The 17,317-nt window shown below is 41.4% G+C and overlaps 1 protein-coding gene across 4 annotated transcripts in view; it reads left to right on the forward strand.

Annotated features, from left to right (window-relative positions):
- LOC145343936 (activating molecule in BECN1-regulated autophagy protein 1-like) overlaps positions 1-17,317 on the forward strand; it is a 400,132-nt gene that overhangs the window by 232,321 nt on the left and 150,494 nt on the right. The gene's annotated exons all lie outside the window — the stretch shown is intronic.

A 17,317-nucleotide genomic window follows, 5' to 3' on the forward strand; every position in this document is an offset into this window, starting at 1 on the left:
TAGGGCTCCTTGGGGTCCCATTTGATCAAATATTGCCTTGATATCAAGGGCAGTTACTCTCACCTCATCCCTGGAATTGAGCTCCTTTCTCAACGTTTGGACAAGATTATAATGAGGTCTGGGGCTTGGTGGCCCTGATGGAATTGAGCATCAGCAAGCAGATTAACGCTGGAAAAAAGTGCTGTTTGATAGTATTGTTGATAACACCTTCTGTCGCTTTGTGTTGTTTGAGAATAATCTCAGGGGATAGTAATTGATTGGTATATCCTGCCCACAGAAAATCCAATCAACATTGTTGGATAGATGTCAGTGTTGTAGCTGCAGTGAAACAACTTGGTTAGAGGGTGTGTCTACTTCTAGTGCATACATCTTTAATACTGCAGCTTAGGATGTTGTCAGGGCCCATAAATGTTTCTTGATATCGCGTGGAATTAATTGAATTGGGTGAAGGTTGGCAACTGTGATGCTAGGGACCACCAGGAGGTAAAGATGGATTATCCACTTGGCAGTTTTGGCTTCAGGTTGTTGCAGTAGCTTCAGTCTGATATTTTGCACTGACATGATGGGCTCCCCCATCATTGGCAATGGGGATGTTTTGCTAGTTCTGTATTGCAGTTTCACCAAGTTGGATCCTCATTTTTAGATATGACTGATGCTGCTCCTGTCCTGCCGCCTTGCACTCCTCATTGAATGAGAATTGATTCCCCTGGTCATTTGGTAGTGGTAGAATGAGGGTTTTGCCAGACCACAGTGACAGTGGTTAGCATTGCGGCCTCATAGCACTACGGCTCTGGTTCAATTCTGGCCTGGGGTTACTGTCTGTGTTGAGTTTGCATGTTCTCCCAGTGTCTGCATGGGCTTCCTCTAGGTATTGTGGTTTCCTTCCACAGTCCAAAGATATGCTGGTTAGGTTGATTGGTCATGCTAAATTGCCGCTTAATGTCAGAGGCACGAGTAGGATAAATGCGTGGGATTATAGGATAGGGCCTGGGTGGAATTGTTGTTAGTACAGGCTTAATGAGCTGAATAGCCTCATAGGGTCTCTATGATTTGAGGTTCGAATCCAATTCTGTTCATGCTAATGACATCTCATAGATTCCCAGTTTTGAGCTGATGTATCTGTTTTCAGCTCTCTCATTTAGCAGGGTGGTAATGCCGCACAATTCCATGAAGGCTATGTTCTGTCAAGACAGGTCCTTGTTGCAATGAAGTCTGTATGGTGGTCACTCCTATCAAAACTGACATGGGGAGATGCTTCTGTGACAGGTTTGACAAGGACAAGCCAAGTAGGTTTATTTGTCCTCTCAGCATCTGTGTAGGCCCCATCGAGCAGGTATTAGTTGTGTTCAACTGGGTCAGTAGTGATGCTACAGAGCCACCCTGATGAACATTGAAGTCACCAACCCAGAGATCTTTCTGTGCCCTTAATACCCTCAGGGCTTCTTCTAAATTGTGTTCAATATGGAACAGTACGAATTCCTTATTGAGTGTCAAGTTGTGTTGTGCAAGTTGAGCACATTGATGGACAATTATGTGGTCAAGTAGATTGAAAGTTCTCTCAATGTCTGACCAGATTGACAAAGTGGTCTTCTGGAGTATGCTAGGTGCTGAACTTGGTCCATAAGACATTCTGAAGTACTGAAACATGTCTTTGTGACTAATGAAAGCTATAAGACATTGGTTATTCTGCTAGTGGTATCTGGAGATAGCTTTCTCATGTGTTGAGCTTGGCGAAGACTGTGGAGTCATAAAATGAAGCTGTTGGTTCTTGGATACTTATCTGGAATGTTTGCTTTATTAGATTAACATGAAGTCTAAGGCCTGGATTTTCTTTTCAGAGGCAGGTGAGGAGAGCAGAGAAATATTTGACCCACTAAGCCTGCCTCAGGAAAACCTGGTTGGATTTCTGATCTGGGGTGGTGAGGCATGATGACGTCAGGCCTGTTAACCTTGGAAGTAGTCGTGATACGGAGGAATGCATCTCTGTCAACCTATTAAAGAAAAGCGTTAGGAATTGCTGACGTGAGGCAGCAAGTAGATGAAAGAGCATTGCTGGTCCTAGGAGTCAGATGAACATTAACTTTTTGTTCACAGAGGAGGTTAAGAGGAGATTTAAGTGGGATATTCAAATCATGAAAGGTCTGAACAGAGTAGGTAAGGAGAAACTGTCCCCATTGGTGGAAAGATCAAGAACCATTATACAGCAGTTTAACATGATTAACAAAAGGTACAATAATGAGAGGGAGGCAATGGCCTCATGGTGTTATTGCTCAACTATTAATCCAGAAACCCAGATAATGTTCTGGGGACCTGGATTCTAATCTCGCCATGGTAGATGGTGGAATTTGAATTCAATAAAAAATATCTGTCCAATTAAAAAAAAATTGAGTTTGTGGATGACCATGAAATCATTGTCAATTGTCAAAAAAACCCATCTGGTTCACTGATGTCCTTTAGGGAAGCAAATCTGCTGTCCTTACCTGGCCTGCCCTACGTGTGATTCCAGAGCCACAGCAATGTGGTTCTCTCTCAGTTGCCTTCTGAAATGGCCTAGCAAGCAACTCAGTTGCATCAATTGCTACAAAGTCTGAACAAAGAAATGAAACTGGACGGACCACCTGGCATCGACCTAGACACTGGAGAAGACTGGCAAAACGAACAGCCCTGTCGACCCTGCAAAGTCCTCCTTACTAACATCTGGGGCTAGTGCCAAAATTGAGAGAGCTGTTTCACAGACTAGTCAAGCAATAGCCTGACATAGTCATTCTTACGAAATCATATCTTACGGATAATTCCCCAGACACCACCATTAGCATCCCTCGAGATGTCCTGTCTCACAGGCAGGACAGATTCAGCATAGGTGGCAGCACAGTGGTATACAGTCAGGAGGGAGTTGCCCTGGGAGTCCTCAACGTTGATTCATGGCTTCAGGTTAAACATGGGTAAGGAAATCTCTTCCTGGTTACCATATACTGTCCTCCTTCAGCTGATGAATCAGTATTTCTCCATGTTGAACAACACTTGGAGGAGGTACTGAGAGTGGCAAGGGCGCAAAATGTATTCTGGTTGGGGGATTTCAGTGTCCACCACCAAGGGTGGCTTGGCAGTAGCACTACTGATCGAGCTGGTCGGATCCTAAAGGACATAACTGCTAGACTGGGTCTGCAGCAGGTGGTGAAGGAACCAAAAAGAGGAGATAACATATTTGACCTCATCCTTACCAACCTGGCTGCAGATGCATCTGTCCATGACAGTATTGGTAAGCGTGACCACCACGCAGTCCTTGTGGAGATGACATCACATTGAGAATAACCTCCATCGTGTTGTGTGGCACTATCACTGTGCTAAATGGGACAGATTGCGAACCAATCTAGCAGCTCAAGACTGGGCATCCATGAGGCACAGTGGGCCATCAACAGCAGTCGAATTGTACTCCATAATCTGCAATCTTATGGCCTGGCATATCCCCCATTCAACTATTACCATCAAGCCAGGGGATCAACCCTGGTTCAATGGAGAGTGCAGGCGGGCATGCCAGGAGCAGCACCAGGTGTGCCTAAAACTGAGGTGTCAATCTGGTGAAGCTACCAAACAGGACACTTGCATGCCAAATGGCAAAAACAGCAAGTGATAGAGCTAAGCGATCCCACAACCAACAGATCAGGTTTAAGCTCTGCAGTCCTTCCATAGTCGAGAATGGTGGTGGACAATTAAACTCGCAGGAGGAGGAGGCTCCACAAATATTCCCATCCTCAAAGATGGAGGAGCACAGCACATCAGTGCAAAAGATAAGGCTGAAATATTCACAGCAATCTTCAACTAGAAGTGCTGAGTGGATGATCCATCTTGGCCTCCTTCAGTGGTCTCTGGCATCTCAGATGCCAGTCTCCACCCAATTTGATTCACACCATGTGATATCAAGAAATGGTTGGAGGCACTGGATACTGCAAAGGCAATGGACCCTCGTAACATTCTAGCAACAGTACTAAAGACTGTGCTCCAGAACTTGCCACTCCCCTAGCCAAGCTCTCCCAATACAGTTACAACACTTGCATCTACCCAACGATGTGGAAAATTTCCCAGGTATGTCCTCTATACAAAAAGCAGGACAAATCCAACCCAGCCAATTACCATCCAATCAGTCTACTCTTGATCATCAGTAAAGTGACGGAAGGGGGTCATGAACAGTGCTATCCAGCTCAGCAATAACCTGTCCAGTTTGTGTTTCGCCAGGGTCACTCAGCGCCTGGCCTCATTACAGCCTTGGTTCAAACATGGACAAAAGAGCTGAATTTCAGAGGTGAAGTGAGAGTGACAGTCCTTGACATCAAGGCTGCATTCGACCGAGTGTGGCATCAAGGAGCCCTAGCAAGGCTCTACACTGGTTGGAGTCATACCTGGTACATAGGAAGATGGTTGTGGTTGTGAAGAGTCAGTCATCACAACTCCACGACATCTCTGCAGGAGTCCCTCTACATAGTGTCCTAGGCAATCAATCTTCAGCTGCTTCATCAATGACTTTCTCCCCATCATAATGTCGGAAGTGGGGATGTTTGTTGATTGCACGATGTTCAGTACCATTTGCAACTCCTCAGATACTGAAGCAGTCCATGTTCAAGTGCAACAAGACTTGGACAATATTGAGGCTTGGGCTGACAAGTGACAAATGCCAAGCAATGACTATCACCAAGGGACACACGAATCACCTTGACATTCAATGGTGTAACCATTACTGAATTCCCCCACTGCCAAACATCCTTGGGGTTACCATTAACCAGAAACTCAACTGGGCTCACCACATAAACGGAGTGATTACAAGAGCAGGTCAGAGGCCAGGAATACTGCAGTGAGTAACTCACCTCCTGACTCCCCAAAGCATATCCACCATCTATGAGGCACAAGTCAGGAGTGTGATGGAATACCCACCACTTGCCTGGATGGGTGCAGCTTCAGCATCACTCAAGAAGCTTGACACCATCCAAGACAAAGCAGCCTGCTTGATTGGCACCACATCTACAAATATTCAATCCCTCCACCACTGGCACTCAGTAGCAGTAGCCTGTGTTATCTACAAGATGCACTGCAGCAATTTACCAAAGATCCTTAGACAGCACTTTCCAAACCCATGACCACTTCCTTCTAGAAGGACAAGGGCAACAGATCAATGGGAACATCACCACTATAAGTTCCCCTCCAAGCCATTCACCATCCTGACTTGGAAATATATCGCCGTTCCTTCGCAGTGGCTGGGTCAAAATCCTGGAATTCTCTCCCTAATGGCATTGTGGGTCAACCCACAGAACATGGACGGCAGCGATTCAAAAAGGCCTTCTCAAGGGCAATAAATGATGGCCAGCCAGCGATGCCCATGTCCCATGAATGAGTAAAAGCAATGAGGAAAAACTTGCTTATGAAGCGAGTGATTAAGATCATGAATGCAGTGCCTAACGGTATGATGGAAGAAAATTCCTCCAATTGTAACTTTCAAAAGAAAATTGAACCATAAAGAGAAAAAAATTGCAGTGCGATGAGAAAAGGGAGTTGTACTTGTTGAATTGCTCATGTAAAGAACTGACAGAATCACAATGAGCCAGGTGGCCTTCAGAGCTGCTTTTTCATCAGTTGAGAAAGGGAGATGGATGTTAATTAGCAAAAATATTGTATGCACATGTCTGACTTAATGCCAAGAGACTTCATGCAATCCAGAGCCACTCCTTCCCGCCTGTTTTCCTGGATATGCCCAGGAATGGTGATTGAGGAGTCTAGGACGTTGGATATATGATTCACTGAGCATGACTGTCAGGCTGTTGCTTGACTAGTCTTTGGGATACTCTCCCAATTTTGTCACAAGTTCGTAAGGAGGGCTTTGCGGGATGGACTGTGCAGGGTAAGCCTTTTGTGTTTTCAGTGCCTAGGTTAGTGCAGTTTTTGTCTTATGATTTTTTTGTTGCGGTTGAGAAAACTGAGTAGCCTGCAAGGCAATTTCAGAGGGCAATTAGAATCAACGCTGTTTCTGATGGTCTGGACACAGTAAAAAGTCTGACAACACCAGGTTTTAGTCCAACCGATTTATTTAATAATATATATAATAAATCGGTTGGACTAAAACCTGGTGTTGTCAGACTTTTTACTGTGTTTACGCCAGTCCAACGCCGGCATACCCACATCTGATGGTCTGGGCCATATGTATGCCAGATTTCCTGAATGATGTTTGTGAACCAGGTCAGTTTTTAGGACAATCCAGAAGTTTCATGATCATTATTACTGAGACTAGTTTATAATTTCAGATTTGTTAACTGAATAGAAATTCCCCCAGCCGCTGTTGCAGAATTTGATCAATAGTCCCGATCTCCAGTAACATTACCACGGTGCCACCAGATGCTAATTTTGGTGTATTGGAGTCGAGTACTATGATGAAATATCCTAAAGTTGAACATGTTTTAAAGGCAAATAAAATAATGAAAAATAGATGTGTTTAAATGTATACTCAAATTACTATTCTTGGGTGAAGTAAAGAACATGGCGATGGTCATTTTTAATGATGCTTCAGAGGAGAGATGTGGATGTGTTCACGAGGTGACAGAAAAGGTCCATGAGAATGGTTTTGGAGATGAGGGACTTCAGTTTCGTAGATTTGAGAAGTTGCTCACCAAGAAGAGAATGTTAAAAGGAAATTTGATAGAGATATTCAAAATCAAGAGGGGTCTGGATAGAGTAGATAGGGCAAACTGTTCCTGTTGAAGAAGGGATCAAGAAAGAGAGGGCAGAGATTGAAAGCAATTGGCAAAGAGAAAAGCAATCGATATGAGCTGAAACCTTTTCACATACTGGTTTGGATCTGAAATGCACTGTCTGAGAGTGTGGTGCAGGCAGGTTCAAGAGAGACAAGTTCAATGGAGACATTTAAAAGAGACTTTATTGTCATCTGCTCAGGAAAATACATGTGGGGTGCAGAAAAAGGCAGAGGAGTAGCAATCTACTGTAGATCAGCACAGATATGATGGGCTGGATGGCCTCTTTCTGTGCTGTAACTATTCTATGATTCTGTGCTAATCTTCCTGGTTTGTATTTACACACTGTTGGTTTCATATTGTCAATGTGCAAAAGTAGGAAATGTTCTTTAGTTTGAGAGGCTGAGGAAAATGAAAAGGGTAAAGCACTGATCTTGTGGAGGTAATGGATATTTGTCAAATATTTTATGTGAGATGTCCAATGACCATACTGAAGGTCATATACCCATTGAATATTATGTAGATAATATTTGATTGTGGAATAATGTACATACTGCAGAAAAATGTGAGTGAGAAGAGATAATGGATTGATCTTGCTGGCTTGTAACATGCTGGAGTGGGAAAACACCTTTACGTTTAAATGTGTGGACGTGTGTCCAATTGTTTTACAAAAAGAAATACATGTGCTAAGAGCTCGTTCAAAATCCTAGAGAAGGGCTGAATCACAATGTAATGCTTTGTGCGGAATATACAGGTTTTTGATTGAATTTCATTTGAAATTTTTATTGTACATATAAACTGTAATCTTTATTTAAACAGAGAGAAAGAAATCTGTTATATATTAATTGTGTTTAATTGCATGTAGGCAATGAGATTAACTGGGGATGCACTCATGCACCTAGACTGAAATTGATGGCGAGGTAAGGAAGTGCATATTTGTAATGTGCATCTCTGTAAAATACAAGTGTCTGAAGATTGGCTCCAGTTCTGCCCTTCACCAGCTGGCTTTCTGCATGAGAGCACGTAATGATTATTTGAAGAAGAGTCAGGGATTCATCCATTTCCTAGCCAATATTTATCCCTCAACCAACATGTTTAAAACAGATTATCTGATGAATTTAATTGCTGTTTGTGGGATTTTGCCATATACAAATTAGCTACTGTTTTTTATCTATACTGCAACACTGCCCATCATTGGTTGTAAAGTCCTTGGGTTATGAATTGCATGACTGCATGTTCATACTTAAAGCTACCAGAACGATATTCCCTAAACCCAGTGCAGTGTTTATTTTGTATTAGGTTAAGAATATAGTTGTAAGAAAAAGGAAAAGACAAAAAGGCTCAACAATTACAACTTGTATTTATATAGTAATTTTAACATTGAATAACCCTTCAAGAGGTGACCAAACAGTCCATTTTGAAAAATTTGGGAGAGGGAACCAAAAACTGTTTCAAAGACACAGATGTTGGCAGAGACAGAGTTGGATTTAGTCTCATTTTAAGTTAGATACTGTCACTATTTTATAGTTCAATCCCATTTACCAATTTGTAATCTTTATAGCAATCACAATAAAAATGATATTTTAAAGTTGGCGTATTTAAAGCTGTCCATTTACTTACTGTACGTTTCTATGGCAGCAGCTTACAATTGATAGCTAATTGATCATTTAATTACTAATGGCTGTTGGCAAAAGCACTCCAAATTTGCAAAGGGAAAAATAAGCAGGCTCTGGCTCCACTTAAACAGATGGATATTGGAGTTCTCCCTGTTGAAAGAGTGTAGCTTCTTAAACATAATTGAGACATAAATCATTTTCTGAGTAAAATGAAACATATTGTGGCCTTTTGACCTATAATTTTTTTTCAGATTCCAAGCATTTAAAAAGAATAAAGAAACTTAACATTTGATTGAGATCTGTTTCAAAAGTTCCTTTTGCGAAAAGTCAAGTACACCATGGGAGGAAAAGGAATCCAGATATAATATGAAGAATGTTGTGATTATAGACTGACCCTTGGAGTCATAACATGTTCCTAAATCAACCAAGATGAAGAGAATCCAAGGTGCAATTGCACACATTAGAACCACATCTATTAGTTATGTTGACATATGAATTAAGAGGAGTAGACCACTCAGCCATTCAAGCCTGCTCTGCTGCCACTTAATTACATCACGGCTAACTTGATGTAACTTCAGTTCAACTTTCCTGTCTACCCCAATAACATTCCATTCCTTGTTAATCAAGAATTTATCTAGCTTAGCCTTAAAGATATCCAAAAACTCTGCTTCCATTTCCTTTTCGGGAAGAGAGTTCATTGATAGATCATAGATACCCTATCCAAGATCTATCTATCTAGCAGAAAGAGGCTATTTGGCCTATTGAGTCTGCATCGACCACAATCCCACCCACGCCCTACTCCCATATCCCTACGTATTTACCCACTAATCCCTCTAACTTAACATCTCAGAACACTAAAGAGCAATTTTAGCATGGCCAGTCGACCTAACCCACACAGCTTTGGACTGTGGGAGGAAACCGGAGCACCTGGAGGAAACACACGCAGACATGAGGAGAATGTGCAAACTCCACACAGATAGTGATCCAAGCCGGAAATTGAACAATTCCAGTCTCTGGAACTGTGAAGCAGCAGTGCTAACACTGTGCCGTTCCAGAGACTCTTAACCCTTTGAGAGTTGCCATGATGATTTGTGTTTCTCGCTTTCTAAGGATGTGCACTCTTGTACTCTGCACGAAAATAATGAAAAACATTGGCATAAAATATGGATCTTTAATCTGTTTCTGAGGTCTGTAAAGCTTGTCTGGAACAAGTGAATTGTATCACTGAAATCCTTTGGTTGTGATTTCAGTATGTTCATGGAGAACAAATTAATCTTCAGGATATTTAGTGCTAGTTGATTTCATTTAAGTGATTTTACTGATGATGCAGATTACTGGCACTCTACTAGTCTCTTGTTTCTGCTGCACCTGACATAATTGCACCTAGACACTTGCAGGTTTTGCTTCTCAAAAGGGTGGCACACTGGTTAGCACTGCTGCCTCACAGCACCAGGGACCTGGGTTCGATTCCCAGCTTGGGTCACTGTGTGGAGTTTGCACATTCTCCCTGTGTCTGAGTGGGTTTCCTCCAGATGCTCTGATTTCCTCCCACATTCTGAAATTCTTGCTGGTTAGGTGCATTGACCCGAACAAGCGCCTTACTGTGGCGAATAGGGGAATTTCACAGTAACTTCATTGCGGTGTTAATGTAAGCCTTATTAGCGACTAATAAATAATCTTTTACTTTTCATGTAGCCACTGAATCTTGTTATTTGCTCATCTTCAATAATGCTTTATTTTGGTAAATGAGACTGATGATTGGGAAAATCCTTGATGTTCGACACTTCAACCAGTCACAGTTCTGTTAGATCATTGCTGATCACAGCCAGTTTGGGTCATTGTCTGTGCAGAGTCTGTGTGTTCTCCCTGTGTCTACGTGGATTTCCTCCAGGTGCTCCGGTTTGCTCCCACAGCCACAACATGTGTTGGTTAGGTGCATCGGCCATGCTAAATTCTCCCTCAGTGTACCCGAACAGGCACCAGAGTGTGGCGACCAAGGTATTTTCACAATAACTTAATTGCAGTGTTAATGTAAGCCCATTTGTGACACTAACAAATAAACTCAAAAAAATTTGAAGGCGAAGTCAGCTAAGTATTTGAGAGAGATGGGAATCGAGGATTGTGCTGATAGATGAAGAAGGATACAAAAAGGCTCAAGTGGAGCATCACTGGCAGCATGGAGTGTTTGGACAGAACGGCTTGTTTCTGTGCTGCATATTTTTTGTAAAAGATAGTGTAGTTTGTGAAGGAGAACTTTGAGAAAATGAAATGGGTGTGGAACAGAGGGAAATAATTTGCAGCAAGGTTTGGTTTCCCCTGTGGAGAGAGAAAATGTTGATATGTTGGGTTGATGATCTCTGTTCAGAGCAGGAATAATTTATCAATTGCAGAGATTTTAAACAAGTACGAAGAAAGGAAAAGGCTTGGGTTGGAGGATCAGAACACAAAAGCAAGTCACTGATGAGGTGGAAGGCAGGAAATATTAAATGACAGAAGAGATGATGGTGCAAAAATGTAAAGGAAATGGTAATGGGATATTATTCTTTTTTCCTTTCTCCAGTTTCTCAATTTCTGCGGTATCTGTTCTGACAATGCTTCTAATTTGCCTTCCTTTTTTCTCAACCAAAAATTTATCACCTGGTGTTGCTGAGGCCCTCAACCAAGTCCTGTTTCATTTTCCATATTTGTGCTCACACTCCTTTCCCTCCAACCCCTTCCCTTCTCATTGCCTCACTCCCCAGTGACTCCTTCTGGGTGACATAGCAATTAAATTTCTTTCAGTTTAATATACTGAATTTGCTGCTCACAATGCAGCTTGCTCAACGTTGGGATTTTGTGACCATTTTGTCTAACACCGTTGTTCAGTAACTGCTTTGTCAAGCACCTTCATTTGGTCAGCAAGCATGACCCAAACCTGTCAATTTAATTCTCTGTCCACTATCTCTCTTGGCATCTACGCCATATGAATAAAGCTAATCTTAAACTCAAGGAATAGCATCTCATGTTTCATTTTGTCACTTTATGGCTTTACTGATTTCAACAATATCAATCTATAACCCCCAGTTTTCTTTGGGCAGCAGGTGTTGATGATGATTATGTTTTTCCTATTTATACCCCTGCGGACATTTCTCCCACGACGTTTCTTTTTGCCTTGCACCATAACCCGTTTTGTCATTTAATCTCTCCTGCCTCCAGTCTCATCGCAGACCTTCCATTTTGTTCTCCACCTCTTTTCCACTTCTTACATCTTGTTATTTTTTTCCCCAGTTCTGGTGGATGGTCATCAGCCTGAAACGTTAACTCTGTTTTTCTATCCCCAGCCTGACCTGCTGAGGGTTTCCAACATTTAACATTTTGATTTCAGGCTTCTAGAACCTGCAGGATTTTATTTTGTTTATAGGAAAGTATTTGCCTTTAGGAATTTCTGCTTTGATCCCCAATGAGTCATTGAGCTGAAAGAGGATGTCCGCTTTGTTGAATGCTTGTTATTTTGCCCGCAGATTCGGTGTCAGTGCTGCAGCAACTACTTGTGGTTAATCAATGCCTTTAACATAACAAAAAGTCCCAAAACACTTGATCATGCAGGAACGTTTGAACAGATCAGTGTTTTGCCTCAGCGAGCAGCCAAAGGTTAGGATTAAGGCTACAGATTCTACAGAAAATACAAGTTGCAGCTTGAGTCTTGCCGATCTGAATCAAAAACATGCACTGGCTCATCCAGAACATGAAGCCAAAGAGAATGGAACAAAGTAAATTATACATACTACTAGACAGCATTTTGTGCCATTAGTTAGTCTTGGTGGCAGGGCAGTCCTTAACATTTACTGTCAAAGATTAGAGTATGGTGGATCCCTAATGTCTTGGTTTTGCAACTCCCGGAATCCAGTTGCCAATGCGTCATGTAAAGCTCTTTCTCCTCCCTGCGCCACATTTTAGTGTTAGCATTTCTACTTTGTGCACATGGTCAGTGAGTCTTTTTATTCCGCAGGTGGAGGTCCACCTCGTGTCAAACGAGGGGCATGCACACTGTGGGTCGTGCGTGGGCTGCTCTTGGAAGTTCCGGGAGTGGCCTAGTACTTCGTGTCGTTGTGTGTGCTTGATCCTGGACCGGTAGACGGGCGCCGCAACAGCTCGGTGACTAGCACTGCTAGCTGTGCAGATACATGGATTTGGGCCTGTGTCTGTGGGAGTTTGCGCATTCTCCCTGTGGTTGCGTGGGTTTCCTCCAGGCGCACCGGTTTCCTCCCACACCCCAAAGATGTGCTCTTAGGCTGATTGGTTTTACCAAATTGACACTATTCTCCCCTGAATCTGGCTAAGTTAGGGGTTCCATTCGTAGACATGCAGGGTAGAATAGGTGTAGGGTGATGCGGCGGCGCGGGCTCGTTGGGCCGAAGGGCCTGTTTCCCGTGCTAGGTTGTTCTTTGTCCTTTGTTCTTTGTACTCTCCAATACACACACATGGTGTACAGAGGCCACAATACCTGCCGTAAGGACAGAATGGTTGCAAGAAGTGAGCAAAAAATGTGGGCCAGTGTACCTGCACCTGGTCTTGGGATGCAGCAGGATTGAAGATGGAAGGGAGGTAAATAAAAGCACATGAATAGATGGTAATTAAAGGGAAAAAGTTAATGGTAATGAAGTGAGGGAGGGAAGAGCACAGACCTTGAGGGTGGGAGTGTGAGAATGAACACGTGGAGGAAAGATTAAACCAAGTTAAATGATGGGATTGCTAGAACACAAGAATTAGGATCATTGTTAATCTAATTGTGGCCTCAACTCCACTTTATGATATTCCCATCATAACGCTGACTTCCTTGTTAGCCTTGAGTGATTTAGCCTTCACTGTTCCCTGTAATTTCAATATTTGTATTTTGCTATTAAATTGAGTCTTGGAAAATGCTTCTGCTTAAACTCTTATTGTGAATAATTAATTAAAATAGTATATGATTTTATTCAACAGGATTCTAAAAGGTACCTTTTTATCTGTGTCTGTTTGCAGTTACTGATCTTGCAAATGATGCTAATGATTTGAAAAGTAGTGTTAATGTCTGAACTTCATTCAGAAATGTGCTGCAAGTAGGTTTTAATTTAAACACACTCTTTTGCTTTGTATAGCGGAGTAGTGAATTCAGCACGTTCATTGTAGAAGGAAGGTTTAGTACCACATTTCAGAAAATAAACTAGAACTTTAATTTACTGAGAATTTGGCTCTGTTTTAATGAATTATAAACATTTGTAAATCTTGAATTTCTGTCCATCCTTAACAACTGTATGAATACATGTTGTGTTTTGTCTGAGGACATACCAAAGTGTTCACAGCAAAGTGGAAGAAAGAGCATTGATCGTAAACTATTTTCTTTGGTGCTCATCACATAGAAACATACAAGTAGGCCATTCAGCTCTTCAAGCCTGCTCCACTATTCATTATGATTACGGTTGATCATTAAATTCAATACCCTGATCCTGCTTTTCTCTCATATCCCTTGAACCCTTTCTGTGGTAGTGAATTCCACAGATTCACCACTCTCTGGGTGAAGAAATTGCTCTTTGCATCCATAAAGGTTTATCCCTTATCCTCAAATTATGACCCCTAGTTGTGGGCTCCCCCACCATGGGGAATATTCTTAATATTCTTTCTGAACCTACCCTGTCTAATCCTGTTAGAACTTAAAGTTTCTATGTGATCCCCTCTCATTCTTCTCAACCACAGTGAATATAATCCTAACTTAATCTCTCCTCATATGACAATCTTGCTATCCCAGGAATCATCCTGGTACACCTTTGTTATACTCCCTCTATAGCAAGAACATTCTTCCTCAGTTAAGGACACCAAAACTGCACACGATACTCCAGATGTGACCTCACCAATACCATGTATGAATTGCAGTAAAACATCCATATTTCTATGCTCAAATCTTCTTGCTATGAAGGCAAACACACTGCTTGCCCCCTTTACTGCCTGCTATACCTCTGTGCTTACTTTCAGCAGCTGATGCACACAGACGCAATGGTCTCACTGAGTTACCACCTCTCTCAATTCACACGCATTCAAATAATAATGTCTTCCCATTTTTGCTACCAAAATGGATAACCTCACATTTATCCTTATTATACTGCATCTGCCACACATATGCCCACTCATTTAGCCTGTCCAAATCACACTGAAGCATCCTTGCATCCTCCTCCACAGCTCACCCTCCACCCGACTTTGTATCATCTGCAAACTTGGAGATCAAGCACTTAGTTCCCTCTTCCAAATCATTAATATATAATGTGAACAGTTGGGGTCCTAGCACAGATCCCTACAGTACCCCACTAGTCACTGCCAATCAGAAAAAGATTTATTCCAACTCTATGCTTTCTGTCTGCTAACCAGCTTTCAGGTGGAGGATGAGCTGTGAGGAGGATGCAAAGATGCTTCAGTGTGATTTGAACAGGCTGAATGAGTGGGCATGGCAGATGCAGTGTAATGTGGATAAATGTGAGGTTATCCATTTTGGTAGCAAAAATGGGAAGATATTATTTGAATAGGTGTAAATTGAGAGAGGTGGTAACTCAGTGAGAACATTGTGTCTGTGTGCATCAGTTGCTGAAAGTAAGCACAGGTACAGCAGGCAGTAAAGAAGGCAAGCAGTATGTTTGCCTTCATAGCAAGAAAATTTGAGCATAGAAATATAGAGTTACCCTCCAATCTATAGGAACCATTTCAGAGCTTAAAATAACCACCAAAGGATCCACTATTTCTAGGGCCACTTTTTTAAGTACTCTAGGATGAAGATTGTCAGGCCCTGGAGATTTATCCACCTTCAATCCCATTAATCTCCCTAAAACAATTTCTCTACTAATACTGATTTCCTTCTTTTTATTAAAACTTGTGTTTCTCAGAACTTTCAGTGTTTTATTAATGTCTTCCTTTGTGAAGACAGAAGCAAAGTACAGATTTAGCCGCTCAGCCATTTCTTTGTTCCCTGTAATGAATTCTCCCATTTCTGACTGTAAGGGGCCTACATTTGTTTTTGTTAGTCTTTTTCTTTTTATGTATCTATAGAAACATTTACAGTCAGTTTCATGTTTCCAGTTATCTTACTTTCATACTCTATTTTCCCCTTCTTAATCCCTGGTCCGCTTTTACTAAATTTTATACTGTTCCCAATCCCCAGATTTATTGTTATTTTTTTTCTTGCCACTGTAGGTTTTTTGAAATTAATGCGATTGTTAATTTTGCTTGTAAGCCACAGTCTGGCCATAGTTTGGCAACAGTTCCCTTTTTACCCTTGCGCCAAATAGGAATAAAGAACTTTTGAAGTTCACCAATTCGTGTCTTGAATGCCTGCCATTGCCTGCCCACTGCCCTTCCTTTCAGTAATGCTTCCCAGTGCATCATAACCAACTTGTGCCTCAAACCATCATGTTTATCTTTATTGAGATTCAGGACCCTGGCCCCAGAATCACCTCAGTATCAATCTTGATAAAGAACTCTATCAAATTATGGTCAGTCATCCCCAAGGGTTCTTTCACAAATAGATTGCCAACTAATCATTTCGCTTTGCACAATACCCAGTCCAAGATGGTCTGTTCCTTGTTGAATTTTCAATGTTTTGGTTCAAAAAACCATCCAGTATATACTCCAGAAATTTCACGTCTATTATACAGTGACTAATTTGATTCATCCAATCTATATACAGATTAAAGTCACCCATCAACACAGATGTTCCTTTGTCACATTAAACTCTGATTTCCTGTCTGATGCTTTCCCCAACATTACAGTTTGGTCTGTTTACCACCCTCAAAAACATTTTTTGCCCCTTGGTATTTCTTAACTCGAACCATACAGATTCCACATTGTCTGTGCTAATATTTTTCCTCAATATTGTATCAATATCTTCTTTAATCGACAATGCATCATTAAAGAATAACATCAGGAAATTTTTCCGTAACAAGCACTAAGCCATTTTCTGTGTTTGCCTGAGGTGACAGATGTTTTAACCTTTCATCTAAAAGATAGCATTATAAATAACTTGGCATTTGATGCTGCACCAGAACACCAGCTAATTTGTGCTCTGAAGAACCAACAAGCTTTTAACTTGTAGCATGATGGTAGCATTTTGGCCTGAGGCTGAGGCTCATTCTATATCTCAACACTTGCTGTCAGTTAGCATTTGGATAGGGGATGTGCAAAGATTGTGGAGAATCAAGCTCCTGCTTTTCAAGCTAGCCATTTGAGTTTTTTTGTACTCCCATCAATTTAAGAAGCTGTCAGAAGTCAGCATTAATAAGTTAAATTTATATTGCTCGCTTAGTAAAACTTCCTAAAGAACTTCAAAGAAGTTATCAGGCAACATCTGAGCCATGTGGTGATATTAGGACCAGTGACAACTTGGCCAAAGAGTTTTACTTGTGGCCGGGGTAGATGAGGTTGCGTTGCCAATGGTTAGGCAATGGAAATTGGGGATGCATGAGATATTGAAGTAACAGATTGATTGGTAAAAACTTTTTCCATTAATTAGGGTATCTAGAAGTAAGTGGCTTAGTCAAAAACTTGGAACCAAACTTTCAGGTGTGAAATTATGAAACGTGTTTTTACGTGAAAGGTAATAAAATTTGGATGTTGTTTCCGTGAAGGGCAGTTGAAGCTAAATCAATCACTAATTTAAAAATTAGATTGATAGATATTTGTTAACCAGATATTAAGGAGAATAGGGCAAAAGTGGGGTATGGAGTTAGTTCACATATCAGCCAAACAAAATCTCAAGAAGCTAAATCATCTGTTTGTGTTGTTATGTTCCTATTAGAGAACATTTTGGAGGGAAATGTGTAAATGTATCTCCTATTTAAGCTGTTCTGGTATTAATTTTTCTGCAAGCATTGTTTTGTACATATGCATGCAGTTGTTAGGGATGAACACAGCATTAAGATTTCAAACCACTTACATATTTTCCTCCCCTTGCATGTGATCATGTGCCAGTAA

The sequence above is a fragment of the Carcharhinus amblyrhynchos genome, chromosome 6, assembly GCF_965287045.1.
Source record: "Carcharhinus amblyrhynchos chromosome 6, sCarAmb.v2.hapA, whole genome shotgun sequence".
Classification (NCBI taxonomy): domain Eukaryota; kingdom Metazoa; phylum Chordata; class Chondrichthyes; order Carcharhiniformes; family Carcharhinidae; genus Carcharhinus; species Carcharhinus amblyrhynchos.